Source organism: Otolemur garnettii, unplaced genomic scaffold (assembly GCF_000181295.1).
Source record: "Otolemur garnettii isolate 467f Iridium unplaced genomic scaffold, OtoGar3 scaffold00011, whole genome shotgun sequence".
Taxonomy (NCBI): domain Eukaryota; kingdom Metazoa; phylum Chordata; class Mammalia; order Primates; family Galagidae; genus Otolemur; species Otolemur garnettii.
Genome location: NW_003852406.1, coordinates 28,102,610 through 28,108,609, shown reverse-complemented (window position 1 = coordinate 28,108,609; position 6,000 = coordinate 28,102,610). Strand labels below are relative to the sequence as shown.

Genomic DNA, 6,000 nt, shown 5'->3' with positions numbered 1-6,000 from the left:
AAAAAAAAAAAAAAAAAATTCTCTTCTCTACAAGACGACATATTTTCTTTGGACTCACGAAGTGTCTACCCTTGCTCCCCTTTCAAGTCCAACCTTGACTGAGTGAGGTATAGTGCTCCCTGCTTTGACATGCAACAGAAACTCTCTTCAGGAAGTGGTTTATTAGAGGACTGAATATTTTACATAAATTATGGGGCATTTTCATCTTAGAGTGAAAGTCATACTGAAGTACTCAAGTTTGGCTTACCTGATACTGTTAATTAATATCTTCAGTTCATAGACCCGTTGATTTGGGGGCTATGGGTTTTGCCCTGGACCTAGGAACAACTTCATCAACCCTTTAAAATTCTCATTCTTACATGTAGCATTTGTGAAAATTGTATTTTAGTACACTTTCCTCTTTTTAAAATTAAATTCACCACTGATTTAACAATAACGTCTGTTTTTTGTGGTTTTAAGTATGGTGCAAGGGGTATGAGATTCATCTCAGAGTTTGAGTAAAAAATTGGCTCAGGGAGGACAGAAAATCAACAAGAAAGAACTTTCTTTTGTCCTGTGTTCTCCATTTTTTACAAGAAACTATGTGTGAGGTGGTAGTAAACAATCAACAATTTTTTTTTAGACAGTCTCATTATGTCGCCCTCAGTAGAGTGCTGTTGCATCACAGCTCACAGCAGCCTCAAATTCTTGGGTTTAAGCAATTCTCTTGCCTCAGCCTCCCAAGTAGCTGGGACTGCAGGCACCAGGCACCCGCCACAACGCCCGGCTGTTTTTTGTTGAGGTTGTCATTGTTGTTTAGCTGGCCTGGGCTGGGTTCAAACCCATCAGCCTTGATGTACGTCCCGGCGCCGTAGCCACTGTGCTACTGAAGCCAAGCCAACAGTCAACAATTTTTATTCCTTAGCTTCTGTTGTCAACTAACGTACGTGGGGTAAGAGGTCTGTGTACTGAAGGACTCACTCTGTTTGGACCTTATTTTGTGAAATCTCAATAGTTTTAGTAATTTTATCATATCTGTCCAGTGAACCTAAAATTAATGTCTTTCAAGAAATTTTAAAATAATAAGGCCTATGTATTTTTTAAATTTTGGATTATTAATCTGGTCTCCATATTGGCACTTATTTAATTCTAATTCTTAAGAAGCTGTTTGGTCTAGAGTTCATTAGACATCTATTTAAACCAAATGTTGCAGTAAAGAGAAAATGTAGACTTCTTTTAGAAATAAGCCTAAAACCCTAAAATTAATTATGAATTATCTTTTGGAAGGTCACAAAATTGCTATGGTAGTTGTCGGAAAAGGCAAGACAAGATAATGTCTGTGTTGTTACTAATAGAAGGTTAAGGATGCATAGACTGCCCCAAGGATTAATTGTCTAAAGAGAAAATATTCACTATCTTCTCTATTTTAATGTAATATGGAAGAAAATAGGAATTATTGAAGTATGGAAAGATTAGAGAACTAAAAGAAACAACAAAAAAATGATGCTGTGATATTGATTGAGATACAGTTGCACTGCCTTTTGGAAATTGTCTTTGGAAAGCAAAGGAGTTTATTAAATTAGTCTTTATGATATTCCATGGCAGAAATACAGTATAACAGAAATGACAAAAATTGATGTAGCTGAAAGAATTGAGTGGCTTGAAGAGAAGCAATATATAAAATACATAATCTGAAAGATGTTTTGTGATAAGTGGCAGTTATTCATTGGGCCTATCAAAAAAGAAATATTAGAAAAGCTTGTGAAAAATAGGGAAAGTCTGTGGAACCTGCTTTTATTATTTTTAAAAATGTTTCTGTAGAGTGGCTTTCTGTCTTCCAGAGGGCTTTACTTTAACTTACTGTTCCTCATGCACTTGTCTTTGCTCCTTACAATAGAAGCATAGTATCAAAATTAGAAAAATAAGACTTTGATAAGACTTTGTTATTTCTTTGAGCTAACGAATTTGTGGTTTTCACTCCCTTACTAATCAACTATAATTTAAAAATTGTTGCTTTTTTTACTTGGATGAGGTAAATAGTTGCTTTTCCAAAAGCAGTCATTGGATACACTGCTCACTGCAGTTTGAAATATTAAAACACTAGGTCAAAATTCTGGATTCCATCTCAATGAAATTTGATTATCCACAGAAAGGTTATAAATAATGCAAAAATGTCTTTTCATTCTTTTATCTACCTTTCTTTGTAAAATCATGTGAATGTTTTGCCATTATTTTGTTTATTGTTATGATGGTGGTGGGTTTTTGTTGTTTTTGCTTCGGGTTGCAGGTTAAAGAAGTATCCTAATTGCTTGAATGGTTTTTAAGCATATTGCTTTACTATCTTTATTTCAGACCTTCAAGAGTATTCAAAGGTGAATACCTCTTACTTGACTTTTCATTATTTCAATGAAAGTTTAGAGTGCTACTGTGTGCCAGTCACTATCATCAGAACTTCAGATACAATGAATACAAACAAATGTTCACATTCTCTTGGTGTTTACTCTCTAGTTTGTAAATTAAAACTGCAGTTTTGCTGCCTTGGTATTCCTAAACTGGACCTGTGCTATAACTGTTGTTCAAACTGAATGAAGAAGCAGCCTGAGAGCCAGGCACAGTGGCTCACTCAGGGAGGCTGAAGCAGATGGATTGCCTGAGCTCAGGAGTTCAAGACTAGCCTGAGCTAGAGTGAGACCCTGTCTCTAAAAGTAGCCAAGCGTTGGGGCAGGTGCCCGCAGTCAGCTATTGGGAGGCTGAGGCAGGAGGATCACTTTAGCCCAAGAGTATGAGATTGTTGTGAGCTATGATGATGCCGTGGCAATCTACCCAAAGCAAGTGAGTGAGGCACTGTCTCAAAAAATAACAAAGAAGCAGCCCTAGGGCCAGGTGCAGTGACTCAGGCTTGTAATCTCAGCACTATGGAAGGCCAAGGATCACTTGAGGCCAGGAGATCAAGACCAGCCTGGGCAATGTAGCGAAAACCCATCTCTATAAAAAATAGAAAAATTAGCAAGGCATAGTAGTGTGCACTTTTATTCCAGCTACTTGAGAGCTTGAGGCAGAAAGATCACTTGAAGCCCCGGCATTTGAAGCTACTGTGAGCTATGATCTCACTGTTGCACTCCAGCCTGGCTGGCAGAGTGACACCTGTCTCTTAAAAAAGAAGAAAAAGGCTCGGCGCCTGTGGCTCAAGTGGCTAAGGCGCCAGCCACATACACCTAAGGTGGTGGGTTCGAATTCCCAGCCCAGGCCCGCCAAGCAACAATGACGGCTGCAACCAAAAAATAGCCGGGCGTTGTGGCCGGGCGCCTGTGGTCCCAGCTACTTGGGAGGCTGAGGCAGGAGACTCGCTTGAGCCCAGGAGTTGGAGGTTGCTGTGAGCTGAGGTGCCATGGCACTCTACCCAGGGGGACAGCTTGAGGCTCCTGTCTAAAAAAAAAAAGAAGAAGAAGCATCCCTAAACTTGATCTTCTTGTTCTTAATCTCTAAGCCCATATTTGAATGTTTCAGCCTAATTTTTTTTCCAGCCCATACAAACCCCTGTTTTAAATATTCACCTCCTTTCATTGATACATGCATCATGATCCTAACCATTCTAGCTTCCTTTGGATTATAAAAACAAGTAAAAATAATAAAAATAAGCAAAAATAAACAATGGGAAAAATAGATCAGACAGGCCTGGATTCAAAACTGGTCTGTACGTTTATTTTACTGGCTAAGCTTACTAACCTGTTAATCTTGGGCAATTTACTTGATCTTTCTGAGTCTCAGTTTCCCTAATTGTAAAGGGGGCTGATTGGTGGGAAACAAATATTACTTTATATAAATCTTCTGGCACAGTGCCTGGTGCTAGGAGCTGAATAGATGCTATTATTTTACCCCTAATCTTTCTTTGACTATTCTCACTATTGTGATTTGTTGCCCATGAGTCTGTTTTAAACCATCTATTTTCCCCAAAGTATGGTATACAGTGCTGGACTTATTGAGAGTTTTGCCTTCTCCCCCTATAAGCGTGCTTACTTAGTACTCAAGATATTTTTTTGTTCTTCATGGGAATGAGAAATCACTAATTTTTATGATTACTTTAAAAAATACACGTTAGGGGGTGGCACCTGTGCCTCAGCTCGTAGGGCATAGGCCCAATATACCGAGGGTGGTGGGTTCAAACCCAGCCCCGGCCAAACTGCAACAAAAAAATAGCTAGGCATTATGGCGGGTGCCTGTAGTCCCAGCAACTTGGGAGGCTGAGGCAAGAGAATCACCTAAGCCCAGGAGTTGAAGGTTGCTGTGAGCTGTGTGACACCTTGGCATTCTACCAAGGGTGATAAAGTGAGACTCTGTCTCTAAAAAAAAAAAATACACATTCAACAAGGCATGATCTGAGCAAGAGCAAGACCCTGTCTCTGATAAAAATAGAAAAACTAGTTGAGCAATGTAGCAGGCACCTGCAGTCCCAGCTACTCAGGAGGCTGAAACAAGGGGACCACTTGAGCCCAAGAGTTTGAGGTTGCCGTGAGGTATGATGACATAACATCATTGTACACAGGGCACAGATTGAGGCTTTGTCTCTAAAAAATAAAAATAAAAATACATGTAATAGAAGTTTCAAAAAAAGATTAAGAAATCTCTAAAGTAATTTGAATTGTTATGAGAAGCCTCTGAACTCACATTACTAAACCTATTTAAATATTAAGCCTAATATTGAAGACCCTTCATGCTATGATCTTACCTCTCATTACTCATTACACATTCCAATTGCAATGAACTCTAAAAGAAATTTCTGTGCTGTACCCAAGCTTTCTATCTTTGCTGACCCGAAAACATTTTATCTTTTTCTAAGAATTCTCATCTATCGAAGTGGCACTTACTTTGTTTTTTGTTTTTTGTTTTTGAGAACAAAGTCTCACTCTGTCACCCCAGGTAGAGTGCAGTGGCATCATCATAGCTTCCTGCAACCTCAAATGTGTAGATTCAAATAATCCTTCTATCCCCTCCCTCAGCCTCCTGAGTAGCTAGGACAACAAGTACACCACCCCACCTGGTTAATTTTTTCTCTTTTTGGTAGAGATGGGATCTCACTCATATGCTGTTCTTGAACTCCTGACCTCAAGCAATCCTCCCATCTTGGCCTCCCAGAGTGCTAGAGTTACAGGCATATGTCAGTGTGCCTAACCAAAATGCCATCTACTTTGAGGTCAGTTCTCATATACCATGCTTAGGAGTATAATAGAACATCCATAGTTGACCACCTCCCTGTGTTGACCACCTACCTAAGTTGACCTAATTTTCATAGACTGAACATGCACCACATGTACACATTAGTACAGTAGACTTTGTTCCTTACGTTGACTACCTCCATATGTTGACTAGTTTGTTACAGGCCTTTGGATGGTCATCTTACAGAGGTTCTACTGTATTTTCTGATGCCTTTCTTCTTCATCAACACTCCCAAACCATATATGCTCTGTCCATTAAATCTCTGAGACATTTGTACCTTTCTCAGTGGCATTTAATATCCAGGGGGGTTCCGTTGTTTGTTTTTGTTATTACTCTTGTGTGCAGCATTTAAGTCCTCCCATAAAAGTCCACAGACTATATCTTATTCATCTCTGTGCCTGTTGTCATACCTGGCACAATGCCATTCATGTCATAGGTATTCAGCAAATACTGTATTTGTAAAGTTAAAATATGATGAAACTGAGCAAATTGTCCACCATTTATGCCCAGAATCATGCACAGTGGCCAGCATACAATAGATACTCAAACATCTCTAGAATGAAAGAGCAAATAAGTCATCATTCTCCTATATGAGAGTCTTAGGATATCAAAGAAGCATATATTAAACACGTACTCTATGATCAGAGCTGTGAGAACTGATCCCTGCCCTCAATTCAGTTGGGAAAAATAATAAATTATAGCATGCATAGGCTCTGTAGACTGCAGGTTTTTGAGTGGGAGTAAGATGGGGAGGTCAGTATAGAGTTGTATGCACTACGGAGAGCTATCTCCTGCCACCTGAGCTCA

General features: G+C 39.3%; 1 protein-coding gene across 1 annotated transcript in view; it reads left to right on the top strand.

The window, feature by feature from the left end:
* HMG20A (high mobility group 20A) overlaps window positions 1-6,000 on the top strand; it is a 73,681-nt gene that overhangs the window by 1,071 nt on the left and 66,610 nt on the right. The gene's annotated exons all lie outside the window — the stretch shown is intronic.